Raw genomic sequence first — 11399 nt, 5'->3', positions numbered from 1 at the left:
AGACGATACAGTGCAGTCCCTAGAAGACGATGATACAGTGCAGCCCCTAGAAGACGATGGATACAGTGCAGCCCCTAGAAGACGATACAGTGAAGACGATACAGTGCAGCCCCTAGAAGACGATACAGTGCAGTCCCTAGAAGATGATACAGTGAAGACGATACAGTGCAGTCCCTAGAAGACGATGGATACAGTGCAGCCCCTAGAAGACGATGATACAGTGCAGTCCCTAGAAGACGATACAGTGAAGACGATACAGTGCAGCCCCTAGAAGACGACACGGTGAAGACGATACAGTGCAGCCCCTAGAAGACGATGATACAGTGCAGCCCCTAGAAGACGATGGATACAGTGCAGTCTCTAGAAGACGATGGATGCAGTGCAGTCCCTAGAAGATGATACAGTGCAGCCCCTAGAAGACGATACAGTGAAGACGATACAGTGCAGCCCCTAGAAGACGATACAGTGAAGACGATACAGTGCAGCCCCTAGAAGACGACAGAGTGCAGTCCCTAGAAGATGATACAGTGCAGTCCCTAGAAGACGATACAGTGAAGACGATACAGTGCAGCCCCTAGAAGACGATACAGTGTAGTCCCTAGAAGATGATACAGTGCAGTCCCTAGCCTTACCCAGGGTTTTAACCACACCACTGTGTGTAGTGAATGTGAATCCAGTAATTCTCTGTTCTCACATTACTGTGGTGCCTGCTTCTAAATAAAGAGAATTTTTTTCTGAAATGTTTGTGTATGTTACAGATGCTTCTTGAATGAATAATCGCTAACAGTTTTTGCACTTCAGTTATATCAGGCAATATACTAAGTGCTTTTGTAAATGATTTAAGTCAATCCACACAGTTATCTGAGGAGGTGGTTTGTTTGTTTTGTTTTGGGTTGTTTTTTTTTTTTGAGACAGGGTTTCTCTGTGGCTTTGGAGGCTCTTGTAGACCCGACTTGGTCTGGAACTCATTGAGATCAGCCTGCCTCTGCCTCCTGAGTGCTGGGATTAAAGGTGGGTGTCACCACCACCCAGCTGCTAATTCCTTTTTTTAAAAAAAAAAAGTCTTGGTTTAGAAGAGGTGGGCTTTTTTCCGATGCTGGAAATGCAGTTTCTTGTTTTGTTTTTTCTTGGCCGGGAGCACCCTGCAGTATTCCACTCAGTGTATTTCCCGTTGACATCTTTGCACACTAAGCTGGACACTGCGGTCCTGCACCAACAGCGGCAGCATCTTCAGAGAGCTGGGGGCCCTAAGGGGCCACTGCTGATACCCTGAGCACAGAAAGGGCTTTAACCTTTATGATGGCTCTCCTTACTGCCACTTCCTCAGAACAGAAGCCAGAATTAGATCTGCAGAGCAATGGAATTCAACATGGAGGTAGCTGCTGTTTCTCGTGGCCTCAGTCAACTAGAAATCACCCTGCACAAGATGGAGGCTGAGTCCTGATAAACCAAGGTGAGGGACAAGGTAGGGACCGTCCAGAAAACTTGGACTGAAGGTGGCACCTAGCCAGCCAGGGTTGGAACAAGACAAAGCCGCCGAGCAAAGTGCCTTTCTCGGGGGGTGTCTGTCTCTGCCTGTTTTTCCGCAGCTGGGCAGGACCCCACAAATGTCAGAGATCAGATTTTGACTTTGATTCGATTAACATGGGCTGAACCGCTTTCTGTGCCCAGGGACCCCTGCTGGATGAGCTTCAGATTGGCTCTGAGTTCAGCACACAGACCACACCCAAGTGAGCCTTGGGAGAGTGCACATTTCAGGTTAGGAAACCTGGGCTCTCAGAGGCAGAGGCGGAGCCTGGGGAAAAGAGGTCTGGCTTCCTGCGCCTGCTTGGCTGCAGCTGCGGTGCAGAATGATCCCGGGTTTCGTTTCCCAGGGTTGTGGAAGACGAGCTTGGCTGTGGCCCCTCTCACGGCGCTCTTCAGTTCAGAAGGAAAGACGTGGCAAGGCAATACTGAAACAAACCCAGAGCGCCGGACCATAGCAAGGTCCTTGAAATGCTAAACCAAAGCGAGGACTTTCTGCTGGCTCCTCTCCTCCCCTCCCTCTTTCCTTCTCTCCTGCCCTCTGCTGGGGCTCAGAAACTGACGCCCCAAAGTTGCAGGAAAGGTCTTTTCCAAGACTTACCTAAAGAAAGAGGGTCCTCCCTGCCCATTTGCAGAGTAGCGCTGGAGTCTTCTGCTCATCTTCCATCTGTCACCCCCCCACACACACACCCCTGGTTTGTTTCAGGGTACAGTCTCTCCTCTGGACCTGTTCATCTCCCCCCTAAAAACAAAACTTCCTACAGCCCCCACTTTCTCCCCTCCCCATGTGAACAGAGTTTCAAGTTTGCAACCACCTGGATTGTTTGCTAATTTGCAGGACTCTCGACACCTGCACATTGGTAACTTTTTTTCTTCTACATGTGTTGTCGGCCTGATAACCTCAAAATTTTGAACCTTCAACCCACCACCTCTTTCCATTCTTTTTTATGATTTACCACCTTCTCAGTCCATGAAGGGGTTCAATGATCTAACCACAAAGTCCCTGGGAAGACCCACAAGAAGCCCGGTGCTTTCCGACGTATGTGGAATGCCAGCACTTGGGTCGTGGAGTCAGAGAGATTTACCCTACCAGAGAAGACCACCATGAAGGAAATAGATGGGAAGGAGGAAAATGCTGGGAGTTGTGCGAGGTGAAGCTTAGGAGTGTGAAGATGTGGGTGTAATGGTTTCACTAGATCCAAGATAATGATAAAGGGTGTTTTATTGGGGAACAACTTACACAGAGCAGTAAAGAACCGCCATAGCCTGTCTCTGCCCCTTCAAATCCCACCCGCAACCCAAGAGAGAGAGCTGCAAGCTTTCCTCTTTCAGCTTCCCTCTAGAAGGTTCACAGGCAAGATGCTGCTACGGGGTGGAGATAACCAAAGGCCAAAGTGGAGAGCCCAGGGACCCAGGTGGTCCCCAACAGATGGTGCCCTCTAGTCTATGCTACCCAGCCCAGTGATAGTGAGGGGGGAGGGTATTAGTGGTGTAAAAGGTGGTCCAGAAGCTCTGGAAAGCTGATTTCACAGATACCACCTGTGGGATTCTGATAAATCAACATACCTCCCTCAGTAGCATCGCCCACTCTGAGACTACAGGGGAATTTTCTGCCCCCCAAAGCCCCCTTTCCATCCTATAAAAGCCCAGGCACCCCCTCCATGTACACACAGTTTTACTTCTGCCGGAAGCCTGAGGTCCTTCAGTCGATTAAAGAACAATCTGTTTCTGGAGATGCCTCTCTGCTTTCTTTTATTTCCACACTGCCTCCATCTAACGGCATCCAGCAAGAAGAGGCAGAGATGCCACTGAAATGCTGCAATGCTCAGGACATTTCTGTGTCTAAAGGAGATCCATCTTGGAATGCCCAAGACGAAGGATGGTCAGAAGCGGCTAGTTCTCTAGGCAGTTCAGTGATGCGACCATGCAGTCCTCTGTGACGTGATGTGGCTGAGCCTTCCCTGACGAAGACCCACGTGCTCAAGGCCTGGGCTCTGACCTGGGACACTTTTGAGAGGTAATGGAGCCTTTAGAATGTGGAACCTAATGGAAGTCAGGTTACGGAGGGGGGGGCATGCTCTTGAAGGGTGTTTTAGGACGCTGGCTTCTAGTCTCTCTCCTTGCCTCCCAGCTACCATGAGGTTAACATTCATCTCTACTAATCTCCTGCATTGATGTTCTCCTCCCACAGGCTCAAAAGCAACAAGGCCAGCTGACCATGGACTGAACGTTCTGAAAGTATGAACCCAAACAAACCTTCCCTCCTTATAAGTAAATTCATCTCAGGTATTTTGTCCTGGTAATAGAAAGCTGGCTAATACTTTCCAGTATTGGAAACACTTGGGAACTGCTGTCTCAAGTTAAATGCAGCTATTCCCAGGATGCTCCTGGGGGCTGAGACAGTGAGAGTCTCACCCTAGGAATCATAGGGCCACGAAAAGCCCGAAGCTGACATCCAGGGTTAGCTCCAGCTCCTCCAGCCACAGTAAGTGATCCAGGCAGATAAGACAATCTCCAGAGCTGCCCTCCCAGCTCTAGAAAAAAGAGAAATGGGCACTGCTGTCTTCAGCCTGTGTGCCAAGACGACCAAAGAAAGGCCATTCCTGTTCACTTGGCAAAGAGAAATGGGGTAGAAAGAGGAGGTATTACAGTGCCATGAAGAACATCCTTTTTTTTTTTAAGCATAATGCAATGTGTGTACTGATTTGTGATTTGTGTAAAGTGGGAGATATAGTTGAGGGGACAATAAAGCTCCCCCATAATTTCACTAACCAGAAATAACTCTTAACAATTAGACTTTTCTCTTTGATTTTACAGGCACTACATAGGTGTATGTGGTATTTTTTCATTTTAAAAAGGAATCATCACTCCTCAGCCTTTTGGCTGGGACCAAGTTACACTCTTCGATGTGGGAGTGGGTGTGTCTCTGGCTCTGCCTGCTCTTGGTACTCTTTTCCTCCTATTGGGTTGCCTTGTCCAGCATCGAACGATATGAGGGCTTTACCTTGTCTTATTGTATCTGGTTTTGTCATGTTGGGTTGTTGTCTCTTGGAGGCCTGCTCCTTTTTGACGGGAAATGGAGAGGGAGTGGGGGAGTCATAGGGCCATGACGGGGAGGGGCAGGGGAGCTGGGGGGAGCGAAGGCAAGAGAGACACTGGCTGATGTGTGGTGTGTGAGAAAAATCAATTTTCAATAAAAATATACTCTGTCCTTATCCGTTTAAAAATGGAATCATGTAGACAGATAATGATGGCATGCACCTATAGACCCCAATACTTGGGAAGTTGAGGCAGGAAGATCACTTGAGTTTAAATCCAAGCTGGACAACAGAACAAGGCTTTGTCTTCCAAGAAAAACAAAACAATTTTTAAAAATGAGATCATACTTTCTCCACAAATGTGTATTCCAAATACCATTTCTTTTCTACCAAAATATTTCCATGCCTATAATTTTAATTAACTGTGTGGTGATGGCAAATCTTGGTTGTCAACTTGAGACCGCTAGGAAGAGGGACTCTGGGTTGAGGAACTGCTTCTATCAGATTAGCCTGTGGATTTGTCCCTGGGGTATTCTTTGATTGGTAACCGATGGAGGATTGTCAGGTCCACTGAGGGCCGAGTCACCTCAGGGCAGGAGGTACTGAGTTCTATAAGGATGGCATCTGAACAGAAACAGAGAGCAAGCCAGTAAGCAGTGTTCCTCCACAGTTGCTGCTTCGAGTTCTGCCCTGCTGGAGCTCCCTCCTCCTCCGATTTCTCCCAGTAATGGACTGTAACCTGTAAGATGAGACAGCCCTCCCCCACAGGGTGTGGTGTTTCTGGCCAGTGTTTATCACAGCAAAAGAAAAGCACACTAGAACACAGTGTTTGAGGTTGGCCAACTGTTGGGTCCTTGCAAATTTTCCCCATTTACAAAGCTTCCTGGGAGCTGCATCTCTTTGTTGGTTTTGACTCAGTTACAGTGAGGGCTGTGGTGCTGGGGACCACCCTATGGCAGGCACCTGCTCAGGCAGCCTGACCGTATCCCAGGGCATCCTGGGAGGCAAGGATAATACCACTCCCCACCTGAACAAAAGGGAGGCTGCATCTTCGCCATGGTCACTCAGATTCCTGCTGAGACAGTAGGGAAGGCAGCAAATGGCCTACTCAATGAAAGATCTGACAGATGTTAGAACTGCCACACTTGTCCCCTAGAAGTCACCTCAGCAGTCCCAGCAGAGGGAGCTTCCCTGGACAACCAGCCTTTACCAGGAAGGCCCCTGCTAACCTATTGATGGTGTTAGGGGGACACAACACCCTGCCCACCCTGGTTCTCTTTCCTTTGCATTCTAGTGGCTTGGGATGTGCGTAGAGGCTCATCTATGGTGGCCTCACAATAAGGGACTGTGACAGTTGTAGTTTCTTTTCTCAGAGACCAATTCATAAGGTAAAGTCCACTTTGCAAAACTATGTGGAGGAACAAATCCCCAGAAGTCAGCTAAATGCCCCAAACAGGATAGAACTATCCATGCTATGACATGAAAACCATACAACCTCATCTAAAATTCTCACAAGGTAATGATAAGTGAGGAGGCTGCTTGGAAGATGAAGCACAATTGTGTTGAAGGAGAGCTTGCCTATTCGGGGCTTGCACAAGTGAGGGTCACCTCTTCCATGTTTGCAATGGAGTCATCGCTTTCATAGTAACTATTCCTATAGTGTATGTGTGTGTGTATGTGTGAATGTATATTAGGACGTAAGCTCTAGGTCCCCTTTCTGCACTGTGGGGTGCTGGTAGGTGAGTCAGGGGTTAGCAAAGCTGGCTCTCAGTAGAGTAGGTGATGGGAGTCACAGCAAAAGACTCTGCACTTCCAAAAGTTGGCTTTTGTGCTATCCTTGGGGACTGACTGACATCCTCCAGACTGGAATTCTCTTACGGTTCTGAGATGACACAGAGGAGGGTCCATGGCACCCACCATAGCTTCTCAGAGGAAAGACCTGATTTCCTCAGGATCCTGTGGTGTCAATTAAGAAAGGGACTTCTCTGAGGGTGGCAGGCTGCATACATACTGACCTCTTGGCTGAACACCCCCTAGGCTCCAGAACTTCCCCACTCATTTGGACACCTGTCTAGAGGCTCGGGGTCTGAAGAAGCTCTCTGAGGCACCTTCTCTTTGGCAGCTCTGTGGTTTTAAGGCCAGCTGGGTGAGCCAAACCTTCCTCCCTCTGCTCCAGCTTGATTTGGCAGTTCGGAAGGGAGACAGGAGCTCTGGCCTCTAGGCCCTGCTCAGAGCCCAGCCCGTCTTGCAGCTGTGAGGTGGTTTGGGGCCATGTGGGGCATTGAGGTCCTGGAGAGCACCGTGCTTTCACAGCCTCCCTCCTCCTGTCCCTCTGGGTCTCTGTGGCACCCACCCTGGCCCCAAGCTTGTTCCTTCCTTTTACTCCACACTTGGTTGCTCTCCCGCTGAGTAGCAACCAGCCTCTTGGGCTGTTCTCGTGCTTAATCTCTCCTCTCAAGCATCTTCATTCCTCCCTTCCTTCCTGTGGTGATATTTATGATTTATTAAAGCTTGCCTGAAGATTCAGAAAGCAAAGTCAGTCACAAGTCATTGAAGTCCATCAATGGTGATACAAACCTTTAATTCTAGCAGCCAGAAGCTAGGAGGTTGTGGTACATATCCTAGGACTCAGGATTAAGAGGTAGATCTCTGTGAGTCCAGGGTCACCCAGATCCGCACAAGATTGCTCATACAAAGATGCTCTCAATACCTGGGATCACACACCTTTAATCCCAGCACTAGAGGAGTATAAAAGATAGGAGCAGGGTCTTCAGAAGTCGGTATCCGGGATTCATTCTCCAGCCACAATGAGGATAGGAAGACATTGGAGTCTCAGGATTCTCCAGTCACAATGAGGAAAGGTTACAATCTTGATGGAGCCAGGATGGCCTTTCATTCTGAAGTAGAGTAAGAGCTAGTGACCAGCTGCTTTGCTTTTGTGATCTTCATCTTGAAGTCTGAACCCCAATATCAGTCTCTGGGTCTTTTGTTTTTCATGCAACACCTCCCTTCCTTTTCTCCTTCCTTCATTTCTCTCTTTTTTTTTTTCAATGCGTGTTTGGATGTTTTTCCTGCATGTGTGTCTGGGCACCATGTGCATGCCTGGTGTCTGAAGAGACCAGAAGAGGGCATTGGATGTCCTAGAACTAGAGTTACAGACAGTTGAGAGCTTCCGTGTGGATTCTGGTGTTGGACCTGGTCCTCTGGGAGGGCAGCCAGTGCTCTCAACCTCTGACCATCTCCCCAGCCCCAAGTCTCTCTGTCTCTTTTCTCACTGTGCTCTGGACAACCACACCTTATCCTTTCTCACTCTTACCACATCCTCTAGGAGCCCAAGTCCAGCCAAGGCCAACCTAGAGCTGTGTCGGAGCCCAGGTCCAACCAAGGCCAACCTAGAGCTGTGTCCCGCGTTCCAGACTGCTCAAGCCTCTCCTGTCACTGAGGCTGCACCCGTGTCTCCACCTTCCACTCTGCCCATCATGCTAAAGCCCCCAAGGCCCTGCCAGGCTTCCAATAGATTCCAGGACATACAAAGTAGATCCACACTGGGCCTCAGAGAAGAAGCAGGCTGCCACATAAATTCTGTGGGTTTTCTGCACAGACCTTACCCAGGCTGGGTTAAGTACTCCGGGCTGAGTCCTTCCTTCCCTGGAGAAAGACTGTCTGGGGAAGAACAGGAGAGAGAAAAGACTCAAGACAGGGGAGGAAGAGGAGTGAGGCAGAGGAAGGGCAGAAGGAGAAAGGTACATCCGTTCTGAGGTACCTGTAGCCCAGCCCCTGTTAGAGAGAAGTGTGTTCATTTCTTCTGTGTAGTTGAGACCACACCATCTGACACACACACACACACACACACTTATGGAAGGACAAGTTTGTTTGAACTCACATTTCCAAGTAGTTGTGTCTCTGCCATGACTGGGGGGAGGCTGTGGAGGGGCCCTTCCCCTCTTTCCCTCTTCCCAGGGGAACCTGGAAACAGAGAGAGGGGAGTGCAAGCATCAAAGGCTCTACTAGCACTTCACAAACCAGGCCTGCCTCCTGTGGGTTAATAACCCCCCAAACAGCGTCACCAATCAGTGACTATACCTTCAAAACAGAAACCTGTGGGGGACATTTCCCGAGCCATAACAGGAGGAAAATGTCCTGCACCCAAGTGTGTCCCACGTCCGGGTCTCACTCTGGTTCCGAATGGTGTCACCATTTGGGTGGAAGTGGGAAAGAGAGACCCAGGCCGAGACACTACTGGCCCAAGCAGGAAAGGCTACCACACCCAGGGCCTCAGGAACTTAGGCCCGGGCTGTGGAGCACATGTGTGTGTGTGTGTTATTCTTCCCACAAGCCAGAAATATGCGCCGTTTGGAAACAGTTGGCTCCACAGCTGTTTGAAAAATCCCCTGGTACTTGGAGACAAATGATCCAAGCCAGGCTGGCCACACCGGTCACTTTTGGAGCCAGGGAGAGGCGTGGGTGATGTAGGCCTGCCCCACTGTGTCCTCGGCCATCCGTCACTGCTCAGCAAAACTCCCGAGGGGCCACCGGACTCTGACAATATTGTTTACGTTAGAACATGATTGCGAAACTTCCGGGAAAAAGAAGGAAGGCAAAAACTTGCACTGGGGCCTGAGAGCCGCCTCGCCCACGCGGAGACAGAAAGACTCCAAGGCCTGTCTCTCGTGGGTGGAGCTGGTTTGCTGCCCAGAGGAGACTGAAGGCATTCTCTAACCAGAGCCACTTGGTAGAGAAGGGCTAACCTACATGGACCCATACTCCTGTCACCCTGCAGCTTCTACCAGGTTCCACATATTCTCCTGTCACTGGTCTGACTGACAGGAAAATGATGTCATTTTTACCTGGCTCTCACCACTCAGAAACCTTTGCTCTGCCATGGGTCCTAGGAAGGTAAAGGAGAGGGAGCATTTGGGGACCCCGAAACTCAGACAAAGAGTAGACACTGAGGCCACAGATTGAAGGGCATGTCCAGCTGCTACAGCTGGCAAGCTTGGCTAAAGTGGGAGCCTGTTCTGTGTCATCTGGAGAGAGGCTACAAATTATGTGTGTTTTGCCCCGACACACCCCATTAAATGTTCCTGGAACCCAAATTCAAAAAGGATGAAATAAGCCACTTTGAGTTCCAGGGAGGAGAAGGATGCTCTGGAGGGGTCCGAGTACACTGAGAGTCTTCATCAGGGTGCCTCTCCTTCCATCTCAGCCACCCTCTGGCATACCCTGGCTGTGTGGGGTGCTGTGATCCCCCTCATCCTCTTATGGTGCATCTAGGCATGAGTTTGTCCTTGGACCTTCAGGAAGTGGGAGAAGAGAGGTGGCCTCAGTGGTGTAACTGCTGCCTACCTTGGTGGGGGAAGGAAAAGCTTTGGGAGGTGCTGAGCCAGGGCAGGCTGATTTCCGGAGAGCTCGCCACTCCGAGTAAGACAGACACAAATGTGAGATGCACTGCAGCTGTCCTAACAACTCAGTCAGTCCTTTCCACGGACCCCCAGCGGGAGTGTCAGAACCATGCCAGGTCTATGCCACTCATCTAGCACTCAGGACACTGAAGCAGGAAGATCTCTAGTCAAGATCAATCAGGTTGCACACTGAGACCTTGCCTTACAACGACGACAATCAATAGACTCACTGCCCCACGTGGCAGATGAAGAATAAACCGGCTCCCTGATGCCCACCCATAGCAGGGAGGTGCTAGGGCTGGGATATGAACCCACAATCTGGCTCCTGTGTCCCTGCCTATGAGAGTGTTGTTGTCTCTTTGATATCAGTTTCAGCCCAACAGGTGTCCGGTGAACTACCCCAAGCCCTCTCCTTGGCTCTTGCTCCCCTAGAAGTCTCCCAGGACCAAGCTCTCTTCCTAGGTCCAGATCAGAGCCAAGCTGCCTCCATACTCTAGCCCAGGTAGAGCCTAGTATCACCCCAGAGTTGGTTTCCTGAGGCATCCTTCCCCTGATAGCTCAACATTACACAAAGCCTGAATGCCCTTGAAAAGGCAGCACAGAGAAGTATGCCCAGGGCCTTTCTCCTCACAGGCCAGACCAGGCTGGCCAACTAATGTTTTAATGGCATTCCTGGACACTGAAACCATTCCTTAAAGGGACTCACTCTCCCTGTCCCTGGAGCACAGGGTTCCACAGAGTCTCTGAGCAAGGAGTAGGGCTGGGTGGGGGATACCCACCCCTCCCAGCTTGTCTAGAGATCATATATACTCTCCTTGGCTTGCCTAAGAATTTCTCTCTTTCATCTCTGAGACCAGATCTGTTCTTTCTTGGAATTCTTAAAAGAGACCTTTTTCATGCAAACTCCCTTCACTGTTCCTGAACAGCTCCACAGGACTGACAGGTCCAGAGCAGAGCCTCCATCTCTCCCCGGCTCCTACCAGCCTCTTTTGCTCACTGAATGCAGCCCGTGTGCCTCCTCTGATGATCCACTGATGAGCCAAGTCTTCACAGCTCACCCTCGCCTGCATCCCCGTTCCCCCAGTGGAAGTGTCTCCCCTCCCTTCAGCCTCTACCTCAGATCCCCTCTGACCTCAATGGAGGTCATGGTAGCTGGAGTACACCAATGGTACCCTGGAAAAGTGGCTTTGGAGCTAAATAAATCCAAGTTTAATCTCCTCTCGGTTCAAACCGGTTTCCTCGTCTCCAAAGATGGAGTGAAGAGCCATCTCTGGGGCTGATGTGGGAAGCAGCCACAGCACAAGGTGAACACTTGGCAGCCCACATGCAGTAGCTCCGCTGGGCCATGCTCCCTTGTTCTTGCTTTCATGTTCTGAGCGCCAATTAACTGAAGTGCTGGCTGCACGAGCCTGGTCAGAGAGCAATGTTCAGGTCA

At 50.1% G+C, this 11399-nt stretch overlaps 1 long non-coding RNA gene across 1 annotated transcript; it reads right to left on the bottom strand.

Moving 5' to 3' along the window:
- Positions 1 to 7159: 7159 nt before the first annotated feature.
- On the bottom strand, positions 7160 to 8838 carry LOC121143763. Its single transcript, XR_005881088.1, has 3 exons — positions 8646 to 8838; positions 8446 to 8528; positions 7160 to 7459 (listed from the first exon to the last, which is right to left on the bottom strand). It is a non-coding gene; the product is annotated as an uncharacterized LOC121143763 (long non-coding RNA).
- Positions 8839 to 11399: the final 2561 nt, after the last annotated feature.

The sequence above is a fragment of the Mesocricetus auratus genome, unplaced genomic scaffold (assembly GCF_017639785.1).
Source record: "Mesocricetus auratus isolate SY011 unplaced genomic scaffold, BCM_Maur_2.0 Super-Scaffold_100013, whole genome shotgun sequence".
In the NCBI taxonomy this organism is placed as follows: Eukaryota; Metazoa; Chordata; class Mammalia; order Rodentia; family Cricetidae; genus Mesocricetus; species Mesocricetus auratus.
The sequence above is the reverse complement of the archived record's forward strand: the minus strand, read 5'-3'. Positions and strand labels throughout refer to the sequence as shown.